This window comes from Phacochoerus africanus, chromosome 9 (assembly GCF_016906955.1).
Source record: "Phacochoerus africanus isolate WHEZ1 chromosome 9, ROS_Pafr_v1, whole genome shotgun sequence".
Lineage (NCBI taxonomy): Eukaryota > Metazoa > Chordata > Mammalia > Artiodactyla > Suidae > Phacochoerus > Phacochoerus africanus.
This window is the reverse complement of record NC_062552.1, coordinates 12709159-12722277: the sequence shown is the minus strand read 5'-3', so window position 1 is coordinate 12722277 and position 13119 is coordinate 12709159. Positions and strand designations below refer to the sequence as shown.

Sequence of the window (13119 nt, the reverse complement as noted above, 5' to 3'; positions counted from 1 at the left end):
TCTCGTATATTATTGTTGCAAAAAATCCACTCTGCTTTGCCTTTATTCTTGCGTTTCTTCTCTGATGGAACACAGCAAGTTGTCTTAACTCTTAATTACTCTAACTAGTGTAGCAACACAAGTGCTTTTGAAATAAGTAGGCATGCCAATGCGAGAGTGAATTAATATTTTACAGCCTTTGCCTCATGTTTGACTGTTCTCTGCACTTGAGCAGAGACTGTAATTTGGACTCTATAAAACCTTATCTGCCAGGTGATATGTAAATAGGGTTGTGTGTGCACACGTCGATATGCAAGCCAGCACTCTCCCAACTGTTAGCTCATAACGCAAGCACTCTGCACCTCCCTGGTCCCCGCACCTTGTGCACAAATGATGATCAAGTATTTTGATGCCTTATTTGAAAACGATGTTACTAGATAACATCGGGATCACCCCACCCCTTAAAACATGTACTGTGTGAGAGTAAACGGAATTCTGTGCGCTTCTATTTAACGTGACCCCTATTTGTATTTGTAACTCAACAAACTTCTTAATGGAGGGATAGTGTCTGCTAAGGACTTCAAGGATGTTACAGTCCAGAACAGCTTTCTTCTTCCATAACACTTACTGATTACCTGTGGGGAAACCAAGGCCCAGAAACCTTACTTCTGCCTCTTGGTCCCAGGCATGCAGTAGATGCTTAAATAAATACTTGGTGAATGGGTTAGCTTGAAGGAAGCCTATTTTGGCTACTGTTCATTACTTTGAAAAGTGTTGGAAGGCAATCGAAATTATTTTCCTTTCCAGCTGGGCTGTGCTCTTAAAAATAGTGAGTGTGTATGGATGAAAATAATCATGAGATGTGTTGCCATGTACCCAAGGATAATTGGCTCACTTACCTGTTTACAGATTATTCACATTGGAGATCATATTCATAGCTCCAGAATAGTTTCTTTCTGACACCCAATATAATCCTGGGCCTTCTCTTTCCTACTGTTACCTGGCGTGGGCTTAGGAAACCCAAACTAAATTTAAAACCAGCCTAAACAAATATGCAGATCAGCTCCAGTAATCAAAGACTAAAAAATCAGCCCAGCCATGACCAGTTGGGGGAGTCTTTTATAATAACAGTGCTACCGATTCCATGTAATGTGGACAGTTGGGAACCACCAGTATTTTAAAATATTTTTTTAAGAGATAGGGCTGGCACCTATGTGAGCCGTTCAAGTCCTCACCTTCTTCCATTTCTATGCGTAGGTCTTTACCTCTCAAAAACTACTACAAGCACCAAGCTCCCTGATGGAAAGGTATATGGAAGCTTGATTCTTTCTCTCTTTCATTCATCCATTCACAGATTTCACTCATTCATCATACAGTGGGTAATTTTTCCTTAACCATGAACAGGATGTTGTGGCAGAATGAAAGTCAAGTAGACATACATTCAGTAATTAAATCATTGACAGTTTAGCGGAAAGTCTAGTGAGTCTGTGCATACTTAAAAATTTTTTTTTCCCTGCATTTGATTCTTTTTCTTTCTATCCCATTAGACTGGTGTGCTAATAACTGTGGTGTTTCATGATTCTCCCTCAGGTTGCATGTTGATGGTATAATATATGCCTCATGAAAATTAGACTCTGGCTCAATTACTATTCAATCCATGCCCATTTTCACCTGATCGTCCTGTGATTACCCTGATGTGTTTATGAGGTGATTGGCTAGAATCATTACAGAAAAGCATGACAGTAGCTGGCGCACATGGGGCGACCACGCTCTTAATTTGATTGAAGGAGTGACCTTTTTTGTGTGTGTTGGCCTCCCTCCGAGCCCTATGGAATAGAACCAGACCTATTGAACTGGCTGGTAGCTGTGTGATTCTCAGAACACCATGCAAAACGTGATGTTCTTCAAATTTAGATGTCAGTGCTTGGATGCCTTCAGGTGGAAATGGTTCTTAAGGCCACGTGTTCTGTTTTTCATTTTGGATTTCCTCTTCTGCATCCCCCGGACCCTTGCAGGCCGATCGTGCAGCAGATCTCCAGGGTGTCCCATTCAAGCTGCAGATTTGGCTGTCATCGTCGGACGGCGGCGGCGGCGGTGGCGGTCCCCTCTTCCTCGTCCGCGGCAGGGAAGTGTGTCTCACATCAGGTGAGAGTTTTGCCTTGCTCTCTAGTTTCCGTCCGAGGATAAAGCCTGACGTGGGAAGATGTCCTACTGGCCACGTTTGCGCACTTTGTAGCCGTGGAAGATCTTTGTAGATGGAAGATCTTTGCAGACCGTATCGTGTGGGAATTGCAGACATCGCCGAGGTTTTTTCAAACTCGGATTCAAAGGATCTCTCTTTTTGACTTCTTTGGTTTAGGAAGTGGTCCACGTTTGACTTTGCAGTGGTTGATTGTCGTGTGTTGGGCTCGAGCCCGGCCATATTCTGTGTCCCTTGTACCAGAAGCCGGTGAGAAATGTTTTGCTCCCCAGTAGCTCTCTTAAGTCATGGTTTTCACGTTTTTGGTTCTTGGTGGAGTATGGCCCGTGTGTGGGGAGACGGGCTTGTTTGTTCAGTAGCAACCAGTGTTTGTTGGATCTTGAATTCCTCTGTGTCTGTTCGGATTTTACAACTTCCTGATTTCTTCGTGCACAGTGCATTTTTCTGACCTGGAGAGTCAGGCAGACACAGGGTATAGGCAGGGTTGATGACTCATGGTTCTGTGTTGCAGAGAAGACGAGGAAACTGCCTAAGTGGAGTCGGGACAGCATGGAAAAGTTAGTTAGACGTGGGGACAGCAAGGGCTTGGGAACCCTGGTCTTCGCAACCGAAGGAGATTGTGAAATACCTCCCCTGGTTCTATTTGCCTCGGGAGCCGTCCTGCTCCAGGCTGTGGAAATAGCCTAGTTCAGTGGCTCCCAAGCCTGGCTGGGCCCCAGAAGCACCGGGAGTGGTGAAAAAAGAAATAGAATGGGGACTCCACCCTAGACCTTCTGGATCCACATGAACCTGAATGGTCTCTTGGAGTCACACTGATGTTGTCGGCTTTGCTGCATGGGGTGGTCTCTGGGCGGCACTTCCTGAGTCATGCTCTATTTCCTTACTCTGTGAGAGGCACGGTCCACTTTTACCAAACTTCCCATCCCCAAATCTGGATTTTCAGCCGATTTTTTTTTTTTTTTTTTGCCCGCACCTGAGGCATATAGGAGTTCCCAGGTCAGTGATCGAATACAAGCCACAGCTGCAAGCTACACCACAGCTGCAGCAATACTGGACCCTTAACCCACGACACCAGGCCCCGTGTGGAACCCTAGCCTCAGCAGCCACAGGAACTGCTGTAGATCCTTAGCCTTCTGCACCATGGTGGGAACGCCTCAGCTCATTTTAAAAAGGTGTTTACTTGCTTTGTCCAAATGTTCATTTTAAAACCGATTCACTAGATTACTTTAAATAAAGAGCCCCCTCTGTGCCCCTAAGACCCAGTTCTGAAGTTCCATATAAATTCCATGGTATCTGAGGTAAGAGCTTGAGGGTCTGGAACCAGCCCTTCTAGATTTAAAATCTAGAGCTGCCGCAGTGACCTCGGGCAGTTCTGTAACCTTTCTATGCTTCAGTTTCATGTGTAAGATGGAGATAATGTCAGCTCTTTCTCTAGGGCTGCTATGAGGACGGAATGACATAATATTTGTACACTGGGCAGAATAGTAATTGGTATATGGTTTATGACCTATGAACATAAGCTCTCATTGTGATCATGTGATGGGGTGATTGTAACGTTCTTGTTTGGGGATGGTTGTGCCTCGAACATACGTGACTAGGAATAAGTAAATATCCCTGTACCTTGGTCTTTGGACCAACTCTGTAGCCCCCCCCCCCCTTTTTTTTTGTCTTTTTAGGGCTGCACCCGCAGCATATAGAGGCTCCCAGGCTAGGGGTCAAATGGGAGCTGCAGCCACCAACCTACACCACAGCCATAGCAACGCCAGATCCAAGCCTCATCTGCAACCTACACCACAGCTCACGGCAATGCCGGATCCTTAACCCACTGATTGAGGTCAGGGATCGAACCTGCATCCTCATGGATACTAGTCGGGTTCGTTAACCACTGAGCCACGACGGGAGCTCCCTTGTAATCTTTTGTAGCTCTGCAAAGCCAATGAGCCTTGTATTTATTTTTTTCTGAATTTTGTGTTCATTTACCTCTCTTACTGACACCGGATGCATATATGTTGGTGGGTTTTTTGGTTTTTTTTCCTTGGTTTTTTGAGGGGGGGGTTTGGGTGTGAAGTTTCATTCATATATGTTGTTTTTATATTGTAGGGTAAACTGATGACTTGCAGGCATAAATGAAGTGAGTTGAATGCCAGAAGTGCTGTGCCTCCAAAAGTGGGAGGAGTCAGTAAAGTCCTGTGGGGGGGGAGCAGGAGAGGGAGGAAGTTATCACACACATTATATCCTTGTGAAATACGGAACTGGGAACTTTGCATTTTATGGGCTGTGGGTTGGGGGGGCATTTTTAAAAAGGAAATAGAGGAGTTCCCGTCGTGGCGCAGTGGTTAACGAATCCGACTAGGAACCATGAGGTTGCGGGTTCGGTCCCTGCCCTTGCTCAGTGGGTTAAGGATCCGGCGTTGCCGTGAGCTGTGGTGTAGGTTGCAGACGCGGCTCGGATCCCGCGTTGCTGTGGCTCTGGCGTAGGCCGGCGGCTACAGCTCCGACTCGACCCCTAGCCTGGGAACCTCCATATGCCACGGGAGTGGCCCAAGAAATAGCAACAGCAACAACAACAACAACAACAACAACAAAAAAGACAAAAAAAAAAAGACATAAAAAGGAAGTAGAATAACTCTAGAGTTATGTGCCAAGGTAAGCGTCATTACGGTCTGCAAATGTTAGCTCTGTCAAAAGGGGGTGTGATGTTAATTTCTGCTAATTTCTTTCTTAGGGGTAGGATCCATTTTAGGCGGAAAATCTTCACATTTAAGTTAGGGGGAAAATAGGGTAATTGCACATGTGGTCCATACACATGCAATTTTTTTTAAACCTGCAGTGTTCAAAGAGAGTCATGGGTTAAAACAGGAATGTCTCAAGAATTTTATTGTGAAAACAAACAAACAAACAAAAAACAGGCAGCAAACCATCCTGATCTCTCAGTCAATGTGTGTACCTTATTGAGAAGAGGTCCACAGTTTTATAGTGTATTAAGCAAGCCTAAGTGTGGTATGAATACTCGTATTGTATTACTGACACAGTAGTGCGGAGTCACCTTGAGTTTTAAGCAGCTGACATTTTCTAGGACTGCGTTTAAATGGAGCTCAGAAGCATTAGCTAAACATTTTGCATAAATAATGGCCTCATTACAGGCCTCACAATTGATGGCTAAACGTGGGCAGGAAAACAGTATCACTCATGTTGTACTCTGTTAGACTCGTAAAGGTTTTAAAGCAAAACCTGGGTCACACTTGTTTCTGGTGCTGGTTATTTTATAAAGATGATATCCCTATAGCAAGTTAGAACCTGCCTCGTTCACAGGCACTGTCTCTGTAAAGAAATGATTCATTCATTTATTCACCGTGTATTTTTTATACTACCGCACAGAGGAAGTAAAAACTAACAGAAAGAGGTTATGTTTTTCGTGGCCAAGGAGGGGAAAGGAGAAATGCTCTGAAATAATAACTAAAACAAAGCAGAATGGGGCGGGTTGTCCTTCCGGGGTAGCGTCTAACACAGAAGGAATGCAGAAGAATGATTCTGAGTAGGATGAGGAGAAGAGACTTCGAGAAGGAGGGGCTGTTGGAGTTGAACCCTCAAGGCTGGTGAGCATGTCTGTGGGAAGAGATGGACAGAGTGGGAAGATGACCATTTCAGGGGCTGGGCCATAATAGCAAGGGTGCGGTATGTAACTGTCAAGGCCATTTTGATGGAAGCCCAGTGCTGATGGATTTCTGAGTTGCTGGAGCCTGGCAGACGGTAGAAAGTGTGGGAATAAACTTGCTGAGGGGTCCAGTCTGGAGATAAATTTGGAGGAGCCATTGGCATAAAAGTGATTGAGATTGGGCTTTGGGTTCTTGTGCCTGGCAGCAAGTTTGACAGGCAGGCAGGGATGGGTACCTATCACGATGACGTCATCCCAGGTGGACTACGCAGCGAGAAGGTACGAGGCAGTAAGTAGGGCAGCAGAGATGGGAGGCTGGTGTGTTACATACAGCCTTTGTATGTTTCCTGTTTAAGGGAGGGTGGTGGAGAAATTGGGATGATGAATGGGTGGATAATTGGGATAATGGGGGGGGGGGTCTTCTCTAGATGCTCAGGCACCTTGGAAACTGAGGGCTGAACATCAGCTCAGCGGAATCTTGTTGACACCTATATTCTTTAAGACCTCAAACAAAATGGAAACTTGAGCTAATATTAGCCAGATCTAATGTGTGTGTATGAAAATGAATGCTGCTTTTGAAGTTCAGCACATGCAGTAGTATCTCTTTTCATTTAAACAAATGATCCCTCTATTTTCCTCTAAACAGTTTTATTAAGAAGATTTTCAGGGAAGCCCTGTACATAGTAACAACAGTTTCCAGCCTTGCCTTTGATCTTTTCCACCGTGCATGTATTCATCTCTTGTGATGTGCATAAATCCTATTTGACTCTGGAGCAGTTGTTCATTTGTGGCAACTCATTTACTTACTGTGATAAATCACATTAATGTGGGTGTGGCTCCTACCTTTATTGCAGACTCTTAAATGTGATGAGTGTGTTTGTGCGTATATGTGTTTGTATTTCCTTCCAGCTTCTAGCCACAGCTTTCCAAACAATTTAGCTTATTTCTACTTAATAGAAAATACAGAATTTTTTAGTGAGCCTTGGCTCTGGCGAGAAAGATCCTAAGACTCCATGGCTCAAAGTGGAGGGGAAGGCTGGAAATTATCAGGTTATATTGCTGTCACTGGGGAGTCTTTCCTGATGTAATTAGAGAATATTTGAGGATTGTATGAGGGTTTTGTTTTGTTTTTGACTTGAGTTATTTCGGTGGGCTGTCTAAATGGTCCAGAATGAGTCTATGAACTTACCTGCCTCTCATAAAAGACAAGAAGGTTAGGACAGGAGTGATGGGAAGGAGAAAACAACTCCACAACTCCAGTGGTCAGACCATGCTGCCTGCAGATATTTAATGAGCATCCAGCATGGCCCTTACAGGAAATGATCAGTAGTCCATACGTCTGGGTATTAACTCTTTTCATCCTCACTGCAGTCCTTTGTGGGCAGGCACTGCTCTTATCTCCATTTCACAGATGAGGAAACGGAGGCACAGAGAGGGTGAGTAACTTGCCCGAGACTGCCCAGCTATTAAGTGGTAGAGTCACGCTGGACCCTAGCCTGTACTCTGTGCGCTGTCAAGACCTTAGCCCTGTCCCTAAGAAGCTTGTAGTCCAGTCCAGAAGGCAAGGCGTGCCCAGGAGTAGCAGGTAAAGACCCATGGCAGAGGAGCAGTTAAAGACTCAACAGACATTCTTAAGGGTCAGAATCCGAGAAGGTTCACAGCAATGAGCTTCCCTTTGCGTTGCTCGCCTGTCCCTTCGAAGTCACATACAAGCTGTCTCTGCGGTGTTGACTCTTTCACTCTTCCTCATACCTCCCTGAGATCCCTGTGCACTTTCAATAATTATTAATTGAAGAAAATGATGACAGCGGCATATGCTTATCTGAGTCTCAGGGGATTGGCTTAAGTTGGGCCCCAAATGTTTGGCATCCAGAGGCCCAGTGAGGTGATGAACTTTTGACTCTTGAAAGAGCTTCACTGGGTCAACACTCAGCTTGCAAGATTTGGCCGATAGGAACTCGTTCCTGTTTGATAGGTGGTGGTGATGGGGGTGGGGGTGGGTGGCGCTAAGTCCCAATGCCCAGGACAAAATGTGCAGGGAAAGGAGGTCACCCTTCAGTCCTGGCAGCCCTCAAAGCTCAGAGCTGGGGTCCCCTCCGGTCCCCGCCCCTCCCAGCCTCATTTTCTCACCTTTGCTGGACCCGTGGGTAAATCTTCTCCCACTCATGTCACAGAATAGAGAGGAAAGACCACTTTTCTCTTATTCTGCCCAGGGGAAAGTAAGAGTTTGCCTTTCTTCCGTTGAAGGAAAACTACCAACGTAGCGTATAGAAATACAGAATCGCTCTGTGTCAATTACACTGCCATTTAAAAAAAAAAAAGAAAGAAAGAAAATTACCACGGGTGTTTATAAAAAAAAAAAAAATGCCTTCAGAGGCAAGTCTTGCTTGCTAAACACACAGAACAGAAGGATTTGCGATTTACTCTCCATGCTCTAGCCTGGCAGCCCCAGCCTACAGCCCAGCTGTGATCATATGTGGTGCATTTTTATTTACAGATTAGGAGGCTCTGACTCTGACATATGACTAACGGGGAAGCTCCTCCCCTTACAACAGTTGTATGTCATCTGCTGCAGAGAACTAATTGCTTGGCAATTCCCCTTTGGTAATTCCCTCTTTATTTTCTGATGAGTTACTTAACAGTGATGGGCTTGTTGAGCGGAGCGTTGAGTTTAATGTGTGCTCCAGAAACTCCACGGTAAGCCTGGGGGATGTGTTTTTCGAATTCTGTTTAGCTTTACTGAAGGAACACTGAAACCATTATATGGCCTGTTAATATTTCACTCAATCCGAGGTTAAACGCGGAGCGGTGTGCCGTTTTCCAAAAGAAATCAAAACCAGGCTTCTTCTTCGTTGTTGTCGTCATCTTTTTTTTTTTTTCCAGTGTGCCCCTGTGCGTTTGAAAATTATGAAAAAGGAATTTAATATTTATAGAATATTCAGTGCTTTTTTTTTTTTTTTTTCAAAATGAGATTGCAAATGGAGTGGCTTCCTGGAACACCGAAGTGTGAGGGTGTGAGGGTGGCGTGGAGGAAAGCTGTTGCACTGGTGTTTGGGGAAGACTGAGTTTCTTTTAACCACCCTGCCAGGGGGTGCCCTGGCCCTTCCCACCCTCACTCTCCTTTGCTGGGCCTCAGTTTCCCCATGTACAGTCAAGGAAGTGGGTGAACGACACCACCACTCAGGCCCTTTTGTCTCTACCAGGGCACAGTTCCATGAATAGCTTTTATTGTAATTCTTCTTCTGGGCTCCCACCTCTCCCCCTACCCCTCCCGCCTGGAGACCTTTGGTCTGTCAAACATCATTTGCTGTTGTTTGACTTTGTTCGGTTTTGTATTTAATTAGAATTTACATTTTTGGCTATTATTGTGTCATTATTTATAAAGGAAGTCATAAGGGGTGCCTACAATCATCTATCACGCCTTTTCTATGAGTTTCAGACCTTATTACTCCCCTGCTTCTCTTTCCTCTTCTTGCTACCATGCCCCAAACAACATCCATTTCTGGAGTGGCTGTATTACCACTGGAAGGAATCTCTGTGCTAATTATGGAATAATTTTTTTGCAAGCAGCTCTGCTCTTGCAGTAGCATCAAGGGTCACATTCTGCTTTTAATTTGCAAATCGAAATCCTTTGGATGCTTTTTGGTTTTCCCTGCAGGTGCCTATTTGAGGCTCGGGGCAATTCCTTCTTTCTTCTGCACTGGTTTTCTCAATCAGTGTGGGTTGCATTACCTTGTCTTTCTGGTTAATTTGTAAGCAGTTTCTCCTGATGTCTCTTGACTCATTGAATAGCGTTGTTAGGCAGCTGGTGCAAATAGAAGAGGTGACATTTAAGAGTGTTTTGTTGTTTTATTTGTTTCACAGGCAGAGCGAAGGGAAGAGGCAGTCGGTTAACAGTGAGGGCTTTGAAGACAGGGAGATGGAGGGTTGAATTCTGGCTCTGGCTCCAGGCTGTGTGTCCTGGGCCACATTTCTTAACTCTGCGATTCTCAGTTTTCTCATCTGTAAGATGGGAAGGATGACATCTGTCTTACAGGACTGTTGGAAGGATCCAGTGAGGCATCCCTACATATTGCAAAGGATAGGATCTCGATATGTGATTGAAGAGAAAGAAAGAGGGGGAAGGTATAGAATTTAAGGGTGAAAAAAACCAAAAACGAAAACAAAACAAGAGCAAAGAAAAGAGCTGCGTCTTTGCAGGTACTCATGGAAGGAGCCCTTCAGAGCCCCTCATGGGCAGGTCTGAATCCCACATGGACCACTGAAACTGGGGAGAGCCTGGGCATCCTCCACTGATCTGGTTGTAATGTTCTCCTAAAGGCCGACCGACCGGCTCCACGGAAGAGGGTGTTTGCTGCTGTGCAATGAAAAGCAATATTACATTTTAAACATCTCTTGCCTATATTTTACAATAAGAGAACGCCAATAAAAGCAAAAGTTCCCTTTGATTCCACTGTCTCGGACCACACATCACACTTAGCTTAGATGTTGTCGTTTAATTCTTGACAATACAACATGTATCTTTTTTTCACTTTGCTTTCTCCATTTACCATACACGTTCTCCGTCTTGACTGTACAGCTATCCTTTGCAAGGATTATATACTATCCTATTGAGCTGTTTTCTTTAAGTTTTCTCTTTGGGGACCCTTGAGTTTGTTTCTGATTGTTTGCTGTTAAAAAGCTGCAGTGAGCACCTTTGTACCCTTAAGTATTTTCTTCGGACGTGATCACATCAGAAGATTAATTCCAGTGGTAGAGGGGCCTGGCTGTGAATTGCTTTCTGAAAGACAACATTTACGTTGTAACTGATGATATATGACTGAGTCTTGCTTCAACCTGATTGATGGTGGGTGGTCTTTTTTGGCTCATTTATTAGGCTTCTTGGTTTTAAAATTTGAATTCCTTGGATCCCACTCAGTCAGAGGACGTTTCCAGAGGTGCTTGTTTACTAATTTTCTTTTACACAATGAGCAAAAGGGAGTCTTTGATATTTCCTAACCTGTGCCTTAGTGCCCTTTATATGTTTTAAATACTGATCTTTAAATTTTAAAGTCACACGGGCTGCAGCTGTTTCCCCGGCGTGATTTTCTTTTATTGGGATTATGTGACTTTTTGCTGTATGAAGAGCTTCTGTAGGATGTCTCTCTTTTCTTCTGTGGTCATACCCAGGGCCAGCCTGGAAGGAAGAGGGGAGGTTACCGTGGCTCATGTCCTGTACCAGGTGGCCGGCAGCTCAGCTGGGCTGGGCGCATTCTCGTGTCTGTCCTCCGCACCCCTTGGGAACTATTCCTATTCCCTATGGGACCCTAGGGCTGTTCTCTTACTGAGGGGCTCCTTGCCACTCCCCCTTCCCACCTGTTTCTCCCTCCTTTTTTTTTTTTTTTTTTTTAAGGGCCACACCTGCAGCATATGGAGGTCCCCAGGCTAGGGGTCAAATCAGAGCTGCAGCTGCTATCCTACACCACAGCCACTGCAACATCAGATCCGAGCCGAGTCTGCGACCTACACCACAGCCCACGGCAACGCCGGATCCTCAACCCACTGAGCGAGGCCAGGGATCGAACCCTCAACCTCATGATTCCTAGTCGGATTCATTTCCACTTCTCCACAATAGGAACTCCTGCCTCTCCCTCCTTGACCTTGATTCACCCTGGGTCAGCTTCCGAGGTGTCAAGTCTACCTGTGCCCACCTTTGGGTTTCTCTCCTGGACCTCTGCCATGGGGACCATGCTGGAGGCCAGGCAGCCTCCCTCACATGGACCTAGGGAGATCAGTCAGGGGTTCAGGCTTGGCAAAGTCGGACTCTTCTCCGAGGATCCTGGGTTGGGCTCATCACACTTGCTGCTCACTTAGTCCGACAGGCGACCTGTTGAGGAGTGGGTGCCGTGGGTTTGGTTTTTATCTGGATTAGAGTAGAGGAGCCCACTGCTGCTCGGCTTCCCTTGCTGTTGCAGCTCTTCCCCGGGGAGAGATCCTTGGGTCTGGAGCTTCCAGGGGACAGGTCTCCAGGTCCGAACTGGGGCCAGTGGCCCAGCTGCATTGTGGTGGTTGGGGATCTGCTGTCCCCTCCTAAATGGCCTTTCTAGGTATGCGCCTTTTCTGGTCCAACCCATTTTCCTTTCTGAAGCTAAAATGAACATTTCTTGCTGTTAGCCATCTGTTTGCATCTCTCTCTTCCTTCACCCCTCCCTGAATTTTCATGAAGTCCAGAATTCTTAACCTAGCTCAGCAGGTTTGAGGCCCCTTGCTTACTCTCGGGCCCTGTCACTCATCTTTTGCCTCTTATTCGCTGCATCCATTAGCATTTCCTCCTTTGAAGCGCCTTGCCTTTTCTTTTCTTTTTTTTTGATCTTTTGTCTTTTTGTTGTTGTTGTTGTTGTTGTTGTTGTTGCTATTTCTTGGGCCGCTCCTGTGGCATATGGAGGTTCCCAGGCTAGGGGTCCAATCGGAGCTGTTAGCCACCGGCCTATGCCAGAGCCACAGCAACGCAGGATCCGAGCCGCGTCTGCAACCTACACCACAGCTCACGGCAACGCCGGATTGTTAACCCACTGAGCAAGGGCAGGGACCGAACCCACAACCTCATGGTTCCTAGTCGGATTTGTTAACCACTGCACCACGACGGGAACTCCGCGCCTTGCCTTTTCATGTTATGTTCCAGCTTTTACTCATGCTGTTCCCCTTCCTTGATAGCCACTTCCTCGCCTCCACCAGTCTGGCTTATTGCATCCAGTTTGTAGCATAAGCATCCGCATTGTAGGGGAAACACTTATATTTGTTTATTTATTGTTTATGATACAAATTGGATGGGATTCCACCTATTCCTATAGACCCTGACTTCTAGGTCTGTGGTCTGGAAGCAGCCTGGGGCCTAGTGGACCACAGTGGTGGAAAACACTGTGGCATCTGTTGGTTTGAGCAGCTTCGTGCATCCCACAGTGGGTGATAAAGGTGACCAAAGTGTGAGAAGGCTGTGCTCAGGAGAAGGAAAGGAGGACAGGAAAGGCCCAAGGATGAATGCTCCAGAACAAAAGCTACATGGAATGCAATGCTGGATTTGCTCCATGATTTTTCAGTTTTATATACTATACTTAAAAACACGCCAAACAGTATTCTTTTTGAACTTTAACACAGGAACAAAATTGCTTTGTTTTTGAAAGTCCCAAACTGCCTTTCTTTGTAATGAAAACAGTTCCTGTTGGCTCTCGATTACATGAGAGGATTCTTAGAAACACCACTGTCAGGTGGGATGAATGGGTGGATTTGAGGTTCACCTCCTGACGCC

The 13119-nt window shown here is 45.7% G+C and overlaps 1 protein-coding gene across 3 annotated transcripts in view; it reads left to right on the top strand.

Annotated features, from left to right (window-relative positions):
• The window catches only part of ATXN1 (ataxin 1), a 418270-nt gene that overhangs the window by 6044 nt on the left and 399107 nt on the right, over positions 1-13119 (top strand). For 2 of the 3 annotated variants that reach the window (XM_047795260.1, XM_047795259.1), the window contains exon 2: positions 1995-2124. The exons of the other annotated variant lie outside the window; for it this stretch is intronic. The gene's annotated coding sequence lies outside the window, so the exon portion shown is untranslated. The remainder of the gene's footprint in view (positions 1-1994; positions 2125-13119) is intronic. 3 annotated transcript variants of the gene reach the window in all.